Here is a 13,663-nt window from a genome sequence, read left to right on the forward strand (position 1 = left end):
TGTCTGAAGATATACCGGGACAAGCCTCATGTCTTAACTTTGCTTCGTTAAGGAGATATGACGATTCGAATATGCCTCTCATTACAGAAATGCAGCGATGATTTTGAACAAGCTCTCCATTGACTTTATATGGAGAGTTTTGTGACCTTGTGTTGGTCTGAGGAGATTTGCCAAAATTCTATAAATCCCACAACAATGATAGTGACATTTTCTGAAAGCCAGCAAAAATACCTACGTTTTGATGTATAATTTGTGGAAGTTGAGTGAAAATTGAGCAAGTAGCAAGAAGTTGTTCGGACATGAAGTGAAAATTGCAAAACCTTCAGTGACACACTGGAAGCCAAGAGCATAGCAACCATAACAACGCATGTATTTTGTGAAAAATCACAATTTTGCAACTGAAAACTTTAAGAGGCATAAAAGTAAAACGGTAAAAGATTTGAAAAAGCTGAATCATACATGAATAGCCCAATAATTTGTGAACATTTTAAAGTTTGAATGGTTTTTCTAGGCGAAAGTATGAGGAAGTAGTTAAGTTTCAAAAACAAGCAAAATTTAGCAGAATTTTGGAAGTTTTCCATTCATTTCAATGGGACAAATTAAAGGAAAAAAGCTTAATATTTTAAAAAGTATAATAGCAAAAAATAGCAAAAATCATAGCGCAAATTAGCAGAAATAGCAGAATAGTTTAAAATTTGAACGGTGAAAATAGCACAAAAATTGTGGAAGTAGTTAAAGGACGAAAAACGAGCAACTTGAAGAATAATAATAACTAGAAAAATTTGCATTTCCTGCGAAAATGCAGTGTGGATGCTTAAAGCTGAAGCTGTATGCAAAAAGTAGCTGAAAAAGCTGAAAAGTTGCAGAAATTGTAAAAACTTTGCAGAAGCAAAAGAACTTTGCTAAAATGGAATAACTTAGCAGAACTGCAATATCTTAGAGGAAACATAATACTTGGCAGAAATACAATAGCATAGCAGAATTTAGCAGAAATATTGTAACTTACCAGAAACATGATAACTTCTCAAAAATACAAGAATTTAGGAGAAATAGTATAAGATAACAGAAAGAATATATTTAGCCAAAAATACTTAAACATTACAGAAACACTATGATTTAGAAAAATAGTACAACAGAGCAGAAATATTGTGATTTACCAGAGACACTGTGATGAACTATGAATCTTGTAATTTTAAATTGAGACTATGTTTTAGCACAAATATTATAATTTGGCAGAAATACTATAATTTAGCAGAAATACTATATTAAGCACAAATCCTATAAAAAGCAGAAATGGCATGATTAAGCACAAATACTACATTTAGTAGAAATACTTTGTTTTAGCACAAATCCCATAAAAAGCAGAAATACTGTACTATGATTTAGTAGAAAAACTATAATTAATCAGAAATACTAAATTTAGCAGAAATACTATATTAAGCACAAATACTATGAAAAGCAGAAATAGTATATTAAGCACAAATCTTATAAAATAGCAGAAATGCTATGATTTAGCACAATAGTAATAAGTTAAACAGAAAAATTGGAAAAGCAAAATGGACAGCTGAAAAAATGCTGAACATGCTGAGGGTCCCTCAAATATACTTGTTAAATGACAAAAATCTGCAAAAAAATTTATTACAGCCACACAATCACAAATATGTACACATGAGGAAACACACATGCACATAGAGACCCACACACAAGATCCAATTCAGTCAACCAGTCTAAATATATTGAATTTAAATCTTAGAATGAGATCATCCCATTAAAAGCCTCTCTCTCTCTCTCTCTCTCTCTCTCTCTGTCACAGACACACACACACACACACACACACACACACACACACACACAGGGAGAGAGGACTAAGTTTCTAGGTCAGCCTGGGAACTGCTGAATTTGAATCCACCAATCAGAGAGCCTGTGCACTTTTCCCCACCAAAACAGGTGCATCTGTTTACACACGCAGCAGCACAGAGAGACACAGGATTTTTGCAGTCTATTTCTCATAGTGACGACTCCCTCAAACAAATGACCGTAATTTCCTAACCGTAGGGGCTAGAACGGTCATTCTTACACCGTTTTGTTCAGAAGAGGTGGGGGAATCTTCAAGTGTTGACAATTTAATATTAAAATATGAATTTTTAGAGATATATGACATGGATGACTTGTTGACTTAGAAGCCACGAATTCCCCAATATGCAAATTTGAATGCCTGAGACCACATATGTGATTGGCTGGCTGGGAAGCCGTGCAGGCCCTGATTTGTGGATTTGAATTCCTCAGCCCTCATATATGATTGGCTGGCTTAGAAGCCACGAAGGCCCCAATATGCAAATTTGAATGCCTCAGGACACTTATTTGATTGGCTGGGAAACTGTGCAGGCCCTGATTTGAAAATTTGAATGTCTCAGTCCTCACAGAGGATTGGCTGCCTGGGGACCTGGCAGAAATATATAGAAATACTATTATTAAGCATAAATACTACATTTAGTAGAAATACTATGTTTTAGCACAAATACTATAAAAAGAAGAAAAACTATAATTTAGCAGAAATACTATATTAAGCACAAATCCTATAAAAAGCAGAAATACTATAATTTAGAACAAATAGTATAAAAAGCAGAAATACTATAATTTAGCAGAAATACTATGTTAGGCACAAATCCTATAAAAAGCAGAAATACTATAATTTAGCAGAAATACTATGTAGGCACAAATCCTATAAAAAGCAGAAATACTATAATTTAGCAGAAATACTATATTAGGCATAAATCCTATGAAAAGCAGAAATACTATGATTTAGCAGAATAGTAATAACTTATTGAAACACAAATGCACAGAGGGACACACAAACACAGGCTCTAATCCAGTCAACCAGTCTAACTATGTTCAATTTAAATCCTACAATGACATGCTGCCAAATAAGGGCAGGGTCCTCTCTCTCCCACTAAACACACACACACACACACACACAGGGAGAGAGGACTAAGTTTCTAGGTCAGCCTGGGAACTGCTGAATTTGAATCCACCAATCAGAGAGGCTGTTTACGTTTTCCCGCCAAAACAGGTGCATCTTTTTACACACGCAGCACAGAGACATAGACCTGCTTCTTTCAGTTTATTTCACATAGTGAGGATTCCCCTCAAACAAATGACCATAATTTCCTAACCTTAGCGGCTAGAGCGGTCATTCTTACACCGTTTTGTTCAGAAGAGATGGGGGAATCTTCAAGTGTTGACAATTTATCATTAAAATATGAATTTTTAGAGATATATGACATGGATGACTTGTTGACTTAGAAGCCACGAATTCCCCAATATGCAAATTTGAATACCTGGAGCCCACATACATGATTGGCTGGCTGGGAAGCTGTGCAGGCCCTGATTTGTGGATTTGAATTCCTCAGCCCTCAGATATGATTGGCTGGCTTAGAAGCCATGAAGGCCCCAATATGCAAATTTGAATGCCTCAGGACACATATATGATTGGCTGGGAAACCGTGCAGGCCCTGATTTGAAAATTTGAATTTCTCAGTCCTCACAGAGGATTGGCTGCCTGGGGACCTGGCAGAAATATATAGAAATACTATGATTAAGCATAAATACTACATTTAGTAGAAATACTATGTTTTAGCACAAATACTATAAAAAGCAGAAATACTATAATTTAGCAGAAATACTATATTAAGCACAAATCCTATAAAAAGCAGAAATAGGATGATTAAGCATAAACACTACATTTAGTAGAAATACTATGTTTGAGCAAAAATCCTATAAAAAGCAGAAATACTATATTAGGCACAAATCCCATAAAAAGCAGAAATAGTATGATTAAGCATAAATACTACATTTAGTAGAAATACTATGTTTTAGCACAAATAGTATAAAAAGCAGAAATACTGTAATTTAGCAGAAATACTATATTAGGCACAAATCTTATAAAATAGCAGAAATAGTATTATTTAGCACAATAGTAATAAGTTAAACAGAAAAATTGGAAAAGCAAAATGGACAGCTGAAAAAATGCTGAACATGCTGAGGGTCCCTCAAATATACTTGTTAAATGAAAAAATCAGCAAAAAAATGCACAGGGAGAGAGAAGTAAGTTTCTAGGTCAGCCTGGGAGCTGCTGAATTTGAATCCACCAATCAGAGAGCCTGTGTACTTTTTCCCGCCAAAACATGTGCCTCTTTTTACACACGCAGCACAGAGAGGCACAGGATTATTGCAGCCTATTTCTCATAGTGAGGACTCCCCTCAAACAAATGAAAATAATTTCCTAACCGTAGGGGCTAGAGCGGTCATTCTTACACCGTTTTGTTCAGAAGAGATGGGGGAATCTTCCAGTGTTTACAATTTATCATTAAAATATGAATTATTAAAGATATTTGACTTCTAATGCACCATAACTGAGTAGAGCGAAGCAAAAACTGCCTTGACTTGCCCTCAAACAACGCTTTCTAACTCGAAATCTATTTGGAGTATCGATATCATTCTTTCACCGTAAGAGACAGCAGGCTTTGGTGAACAATCATGGAAATTTTCAGGTCTCTGTGGAAATCCAACAAAAAGTTATGACGAGAGAAAAAAGTGGTTCATTTCCACAGTTTGAAATCTGAAGAAATCTGAGCGAAGGACAAATTTCCTACCCTCAAACAAGTCCAACTCATTTCAGAACGGTAATAGGTGAGAAAATAATTCTTGAATTGTGAGCGTCACGAGTGTCTGAAGATATACCGGGACAAGCCTCATGTCTTAACTTTGCTTCGTTAAGGAGATATGACGATTCGAATATGCCTCTCATTACAGAAATGCAGCGGTGATTTTGAACAAGCTCTCCATTCACTTTATATGGAGAGTTTTCTGACCTTGTGTTAGTCTGAGGAGATTTGCCAAAATTATATAAATCCCACAACAATGATGGTGACATTTTCTGAAAGCCAGCAAAAATACCTACGTTTTGATGTATAATTTGTGGAAGTTGAGTGAAAATTGAGCAAGTAGCAGGAAGTTGTTCGGACATGAAGTGAAAATTGCAAAACCTTCAGTGGCACACTGGAAGCCAAGAGCATAGCAACCATAACAACACATGTATTTTGTGAAAAATCACAATTTTGCAACTCAAAACTTTAAGAGGCATAAAAGTAAAACAGTAGAAGATTTGAAAAAGCTGAATCATACCTGAATAGCCCAATAATTTGTGAACATTTTAAAATTTGAATGGTTGTTCTAGGTGAAAATATGAGGAAGTAGTTAAGTTTCAAAAACAAGCAAATTTTAGCAGAATTGCAGAAGTTTCCCATTCATTTCAATGGGACAAATTAAAGGAAAAAAGCTTAATATTTTAAAAAGTATAATAGTTAAAAATAGCAAAAGTCATAGCGCACATTAGCAGAAGAAGCAGAATAGTTTAAAATTTGAACGGTGAAAATAGCACAAAAATTGTGGAAGTAGTTAAAGGACGAAAAACGAGCAACTTGAAGAATAATAATAACTAGAAAAATTTGCATTTCCTGCGAAAATGCAGTGTGGATGCTTAAAGCTGAAGCTGTCTGCAAAAAGTAGCTGAAAAAGCTGAAAAGTTGCAGAAATTGTAAAAACTTTGCAGAAGCAAAAGAACTTTGCTAAAATGTAATAACTTAGCAGAACTGCAATCACTTAGAGGAAACTGTAAAGCTGAAGCTGTCTGCTGAAAATAGTTGAAAATAGCTGAAGAAGCTGAAGAAATCAAAGTCAGTGTTTAAAAAGTTGCTGAAATTTTAATAACTTTGCAGAACAATATCAAGTTAAGAAAAATGTAATAACTTAGCAGAAATGCAATAATTTAGAATAACATAACTTAACATAACATAACAAACAAAAGTAGTGTAACCTAGCAGGAATAATATAATTTAGTAGAAAATTAAAAACTTGGCAGAAATATTACAACTTATCAGAACTGCTAGAAATTTGCAGAAATGTAATAATTAGGCAAAACTGTCAACAGATAACAGCTGAAAATGCTGAAGTAACCTCAAAGTTACTTGTTTAACTGTGAAAAATTACCAAAAACATTAGAAAAGGAAGAAAACGTGCCGGCAGATAAACTAATGTGGAACAAAACCAAGGTAAAATTGCGAGTTTGCACAGCTGGTGAAATCTAAAAATGGCAAAAAAACATAACAAAGGCAAGACCCACACAAACAACATTTAGGTAATAAATGCACAAGATGCTGCGGTCAGAGATTAAAACACCCAAAAATAATGTTATTGAAATGCCAAAAAGTGGCAGAAAGTTTAGAAAGTAGAAAACCAGTAGTAGAAAAGTAGAACATTCAAATATTTTTAGAAACATATGATACAAAATATTTACTCAGTTGTTTCCAATGATTACAATAATGGCATAAAGAAATAAAAATACCATTTGGGACAAACAGAAAAATATTAATAGAAAATGCAAATCAAATTGATCTAAAATCTATACAAACAATTGAAGCATCTGTTGGAATTGTGAACATATCCTTGTTTGCCATGTTTATGTTTATGGCCCTAAGATGCGCAGACACATGATAGGCTATTAACTGCAAAAATATACACATATATAGCAAGTGAGAGACAAAAATATATCCTCTGATTTGCTGGAGTTTTGTGTAAATACCATTTGGCAAGGATAAACAACATGTTCCTATGCCACATTAAAATTTTCATAAGCTTAATTTTTTCAATTAGTTTACAGTTTCCTGATTTGATGATAAATATGGTACCAATCTACAAAATACTGTCAAAATGAAGTCCACATTGTGATATATTTGAGGTGTGGAGAGTCACACAGCTGAACAATCGATTTGCATATTTAAAGAAACAAGGATCAAATAAAGAACATCGTTGTGGAATAAATTACAGTGAAAAATAATCACTGCTTTGCGTTAGAGAGTGACTTATGATGAGGTATTAATTGGCTTAACTTTACCTCTAACAGCTTTTCACATAGTGCTGTGACCAGGGTGAAATCCATCATAAAGTAACTGTAAACAGTAGAACCATTAGCATGAATGTTATGGTTCTACTCTGATCAAAACTCAAGTCAGCTGTTTGACCTGATATAAAATGATAAAGAGGAACACATATAAATGACCTTTATGAACTTTTCAAAATGACTTTATATGTCTGACCCATTATCTATATATATTACAGCAGCGGTCCCCAACCCCCGGGCCTCGGACCGGTACCGGTCCGTGAGTCGTTTGGTACCGGGCCGCGAGAGATGAGGCTCAGGTGTGAAATGTATCGTTTTCAGGGTTTTTATCGGTTTTCAGCGTTATTTTGTTATCGTTTTTATCGTTAACTCGGTTTTCCTGGGTCTTTTGACGTGTGTTATGAATAAATTTTCTTTTTTTCGGTACCGGTACTAGTTTTATTTTGTTATATTTATCCGCGACACCTTAAAGGCCGGTCCATGAAAAATATTGTCGGGCATAAACCGGTCCATGGCGCAAAAAAGGTTGGGGACCGCTGTATTAGAGCAGATGTGGAAAACCACTGTTAGACCTACTCTATACTAATGTAGTTACTGACACCCCATACTAAGGCAGGATTCATACAAACACACATTATTTATTCTCTTAAACACTTTCTTTTTTCACATTTTGAGATTGTGTAATTTCTAAAAAGAATACATGTAATGGTTCAATAGATATAGTTATTTAAATGTCCATAATAATCACATGATCATTTTTGTACATCCTACAATCCAGGATTTAGAGCTGTGTGTCTGTATGAATTCAGCTTGCTATACTTATAGACTTAGATATATTAATCCACTATTTACCCAAACAAGTTACATTGTTTGGGTAAATAGATTGGGTTTGTTCTACAAAATAATTATTCAACAATAAAAAAAAACACAAAAAAAATCTGCACATTAATCCAGAGTTCAGTTTCATGTCTGATATTGTTTGTTAAATCTGGTGACACAAACACAGTCAATAATTCATTGCTAGCGTGACATGTGGTCCTTTTTGCCTTTGACCAATGATATGCTGGTTACTTGGACCAGTTTAGTATTTGCTGTCACAGAGGAATGTTAACCATAAATCCAAAAGACAAAACTGAAAAAAAATATGTTAATTGCAAACATGTTTTTGCTTAGTAAAAGGATTAAAATTACATGGAAACTGTCACCTTAAAGCCTCATTGTAAATATCATCACAAACAGATGTTTTCCACACAGTTAACAAAGCTCCACCACATCCGATCACTGCACATAAATCTAAAAGAAAACAAAAACAAATAAAAAAAATAAAATTAACACAAGGGAAGACTTTTGACTTAATAACTACGCTTAAAATAAGTGTTACCTTTGAATATTTGTGGGAAAAATCTGATGCTACCCCAAGAATACAAAGCCACACTGGAAACGATGACAGGCTTGCAGCCCTCTGTCTTCCTGGAGTCAGGTGCCTGATCAGTAGCAGTGAGTTGACAGAAGTCGGTGTCTGTAAGAGTGGCCAAACACTGATACTCTGTCCACTTGAGTAGAGTCTAAGAAGCTGGAATGCAGGCACACTGGATGAGCTTGTTCTAAAAAATACAGAAAAAGGAACATTTTATTTGTGTTAAGGCCTAAAAACTACAAATAAGTTATGCAATGAACAATGTTGAAATACCTTATAGGTGCTGCAGGCCACATAACCAGAATCCAGAGCAATCTCACACTCACATGATGGTGAGGAAAGACATGAGCTCTGCAATGAGGTTTGAATGTCTCAGTTGGGACACTGAAGAACTCAGAAGACAGCAATACCTGCACAGAGAGACAGAGTAGAAAAAGCATAGATTTGTAATCCATAATGTGAATTAAAACTCAAAAAGTGTCAACAAGTATAATCATTTGAGTGTGGAATTATTTATGCACTAAACAGGATTTTAATTAATTAATTGAATTAAAAACACTGACATTTTTTATCAAAGATAAAGAATCATACCGCTCTCTGCTCTGAGGATCACTGAGCATCTCTGACAGGAAATACAGTTTCCTCAGTAGGAGTCATCATTCATGGTCTCAGAGGTGTGTAGTGTGGCAGCATCATGATGGTCTCCAGATCAGGCAGGAGGTCAGGTGATGGGTGTGTCATCTTCTCCATTGAAGACATACTGGTATGGCAGTTCATAAAACAGCAGTCTCTGTGTGGCATGTAGTTATCTGTGCAGTCCAGCACTGATGGATCAGGTTTGGCTCAGCAGTTCATGAAGATGGTGTTAAGATGTTGTTGTTTCAGCTGAGGATGGTGAAGTTTGAAGGTTTTCCCACAAAGGAAACAGGACTGTGTGTGCCCTGTCTGAAAAAAATACATCTACAAAACATAAAGTGCTTTTAACACCACCCACCCCCCCTCCCCACCCACCCATCTCAGCCCCCAAGTGTCTATATAATGCTGGTATGGGGTGTCAGTTACTAAATCTAATTAGTGCGTCAGAAAGCGGGGGCTACACCTAAAGCCCCCGCTTTCTGATGTCTTTGTTTATTAGCAGCTTTTTCCAGCTGCTCAGAGAATTCTGACTTGGCCTTTATCCACCCAAACCCAAACCCACCCGGATAAAGTTCAAGTCAGAAAATTGATGCAGAAACTTTCCATGTACTTCTAAATCAGTTTTTATACAAATTCTGTAAGCTGTGAAAATGTTTTTCTCTACATAATGTATAATTATAGACATCTCTGGTAGCCTAAAGATAGTTTAAAACTTTTAACATTTTTTACCTGTAAAACATGATAAGCAAAACCTCATTCATCCAAAAAACATTTGATTCTACAAAATTTACTATAATCAAGAAAATATAATTGTCTGTATTTATTCATGTGACCCATAATAAATACCTGCATTTATCTGTGATTTATTTATTTACTATTTCATATTTGAAAGCATCTTGGAGGGGAAGATCTCGTTTGTTGAGATACATACGTCAGAGTAAAAAAAGTATCAAAAAAGGAGATGACAATTAACATCCCTGAAAAAATGTATAAGTAGATTTAGTCATTTAAAACATGAGAATAAAAAATAAATTATGTCCGTTTAATGCAGTATATTTCAGATCTGAGGTGCATGATAACAGAAAGCAGATCTCCCGGCTCTGCATGAAGTACAGCCATGATTTGGTGACATGATTAATAACATTGCAATAAGAAAGGGTCTTCTTACAGACAGAGTAGGGAAGACAATTTTTTCCAATGAAAAATATTTTTCATACTCTACAATCAGTAAACTCTGTAACAAACATGATCTGTAATTGTTTCAAAACTCACCAGACGACTTCATGATTGGCTCGAGGACAGGACACAAAACACAGGGTTGTGGTAACTGTAGTATGATCTCAGAACACCGGAATGGAGACATTGATCTGGCTGAGAAATAAAAATGAGGTCAAGCAGGGTGTTCTTGTCTGTAGTGGCAGAAGTGATCAGCTGTGAATACCCTCTCGACTGAAACTGCTCCAGAATCTGTTTTCTTCCACTCTGCAAGTGGTTCTCATTAAAATCTCCACACACAATGATTGGGTGACAGTCCATTATTTCAAGGGAATCTAAAAGACTTACCAGGTTTTGCATGAATGGTGTCAAACTGTAGTCAGGGGGTCTGTACACAACAGCAATGAGTGCAGGGAATGGAGCCTGAACCTTCAACACTAAAAACTCAAGATCAGTGACATTATGCAGATACTGTTTTGCCTGAACCTGAAAATGATTCCTCAAATACACAACAACTCCACCACCACTTCTGCTGGCCATGTGAGGAAAGTTTGTGTAGGACACATGTCTGTTGCGTTTGAACATGGTGTAGCCATCCAAATGAAGACTGTCTGCAACAAAGGAGCCTTGGAGGTGAGACTCTGTGAGACACAAAACATCTGCTAAACACATTTCATGATGACTCTTGATGTCACTGATGTGAGATGGCAAACCCTCCGTATTGTGATGGATCAGTGTAAGAGTGTCAAGTCTGCTGGCTGTTTCTCTGACCTGAAGAAGAGGCATCATTTCCTCAACGCTGGCTTGTCTCATGGTTTGGAGTGCTGCAGTTACCTCGGGATTGGAGTAAATCTTTTTCTCATCCAAGTCCTGCAAATAGAGTCCACTGAGAGACGTCACCCTGCTGAGAGCAACATAAGCCATACCTGGTTCAAAAATGTTCTTCATTGAAACTACAGCTGTCTGTGTTGTAAGACCCTGAGTTTTGTGAATTGTGCAGGCAAATGCTAGCTTTACAGGAAACTGTCTGCGTACCGCTCCTTTAAACTTCAGACTCTCCTCTGCTCTCTCAATGTAAACAAGATCATCAGATGCTGCATTAGCACTGCGGTTGTGTCTCATAGGCTGCCGGTTGTCCATTCTGAGCCCCAGTTTGATTATGTGTCCATCATTTTCAGATCTCACCACCTTTACCAGTATACCAAAAGCACCGTTGACTAAACCGTTTAGTGTGTCCAAGTTTCTGGTCAGCATGACTCGAGCTCCTTCAGCAACATTCAGAGTGTCAGGTAAATCATTTCTCCCACCTGTAAATGGTTTGTCTCTTCGTTCCATTCTGCCTGTACGTTTATCCTTCTGGAAATCGTCTGCAGTGATGATTATGATGTTTGAATGAAGCTTCTTCAGGGTATCTGTGTTATGGGATTCCACATTCTTGTTGGTGGCATAAATGTGTAAGACCTCAGTTGGACATTCTTCTGGTGCAGTCACAGCCTGTGACAACAAATCTCTGTCGCACTGAGAAAGCTCATCCGTCTTTTCTTTCACTCTAATCCTGTTCAGCATCTCTGCAAAGGCCACATCATCTTTCTGACGCATGATCTCGGTTAGAGTGATCATCTGAAAATGTTCCTGCCATAGGTCAATCTGTTCTGGATCGTAAACGCAGAGAGGTTTAGACTGTCGCACTGGTGGCAGCTGGTAAAAATCTCCAACAGCTAAAACTGACATTCCACCAAAAGGTCTCTGAGTGCCTTTGATTTGTTTCAGTCTTGCATCCACATAAGCAAAAAGGGGTTTTGAAACCATTGAAATCTCATCAATAACAATAATTTCTGCATTCATCAGCTCAGATCTGACTTCATCCAGTTGGTTACCAAGTCCTTGAATGGGTGGTTTCAGACTCCTGGGTAGTTTCAGTAGAGAATGTAATGTAGAGCCATTGATAGAAAAAGCTGCTGTACCGGTAAATGAAGTCAGTAAAACAGTTGGATTTGATATGTCAGCTTCTTCTGCATTAGCAGGCAGTCTGCTCAGGATCTTTGATGCTTCAGAGTGAATACATTTAATCAGATGTGACTTTCCAGTTCCTGCACCACCGTTGATATAGAAGAAAAATGGATCTGGGTTCAAACCACAAACTCGCTGAATACACCAGTCTCTTATAGTATAGAACACGCAGGCCTGCTTCTGGTTCAGATTCTGATACATTACACGTACCACGGCTGGATCTACTGCAGGTTGTTCTCTGATGGCTCTGATCTCTGTTACAGCATCAGACTGACGACTGTAGTCGGGAACATTCTCCTGTTCGTTCTCATCATCAGAATGTCTCTCAGGAAGATTCTCATCACATTGCAGCCTCACAACTTCAGATTCAGGAGCAAGATTACACCATTCATCGATCACAACATCCCTATTTTGTTCAAACTCTTCCAGTGCACTCTCAATATCCTCAGAGTTCTTCTCATACTTGTCTTTATTTCTTTTCACAATCCGTTTCACAGACTCACTGTGGTCTGAACATGGAAGTCGCACAAAACCCGAGTTGTAGAAGGACTGATAGGTTTGGAAACATTGTGGTTTCAGTTCCTGCTCTGATCTGTGTGGAAGGTAAAGTCTCAACAGTCGACCATAATATTGCTCAGGATCTTTTTCCTGTGAACAGTGGTAATACCTGATTATAGCTGGTTTATCATTCTTTCGCCTTTGTACAAATCCAAGCTGGTTTAGAAGAGGAAGCACATCTTTTCCTTCATTTGGACCACTCACCAACCGGCACAGGGCAGCAAAATCAGCCAGCGACATTTCCTCATATTCTGGGGTCTCAGGTCTGCATTTGTATTTATCACTCAAACTTGTCATCCAAATATTACAGCTGTCATGTGTTGTGCTTTCCAGGAAGCTCATGGGCCGACTCATTTTTACTGGGTTATCATCTGTTGGTACAAATACAACACTGCGGGAACATTTTTTCATTTTTAGGCCACAGACTCGAGTCACACACTCCTGTGCGCTGATCTCTCTCTTTTTTGAGTAAGCCTGCATCACAGCTCTCATTTCATCACATTCATTGACGGTGTTCTTATCAGAGTTATCGATAACTGTCTTCAGGTATTCAGAGAGGCCAGATTCTTTCTTTGTTATATATTTACAGAGGTATTCTACACATGAATAGGCATTCAAAATGAATGAGACATCTAAATTAGAGTTCCAGGCTTCAAGCAGATCTGGGTTGTAATTGTTGATCCAACAGTCCTTTGGGTCACGTTTCAGAATCAGAGCTGTTTTCTTGTTTATGTTCTGGAGGCATTGTTCATACTCATTCATTGTCAAGTTGCATCGTGACAGAATCTGCTCTATGGTGAGGGAAGCAGCTTCAGGTTCCTTCAGCAGGTTCAACAAAGGTCTGAGTTTGGCTTTTGCAGCTTCAGTGT

General features: G+C 37.0%; 1 long non-coding RNA gene across 1 annotated transcript; it reads right to left on the minus strand.

The window, feature by feature from the left end:
- Positions 1-5,736: 5,736 nt before the first annotated feature.
- LOC145421454 (uncharacterized) lies at positions 5,737-10,508 on the minus strand. The gene is made up of 2 exons (XR_013902812.1): positions 10,284-10,508; positions 5,737-9,335 (listed from the first exon to the last, which is right to left on the minus strand). It is a non-coding gene; the product is annotated as an uncharacterized LOC145421454 (long non-coding RNA).
- Positions 10,509-13,663: the final 3,155 nt, after the last annotated feature.

Source organism: Astatotilapia calliptera, chromosome 3 (assembly GCF_964374335.1).
Source record: "Astatotilapia calliptera chromosome 3, fAstCal68.1, whole genome shotgun sequence".
In the NCBI taxonomy this organism is placed as follows: domain Eukaryota; kingdom Metazoa; phylum Chordata; class Actinopteri; order Cichliformes; family Cichlidae; genus Astatotilapia; species Astatotilapia calliptera.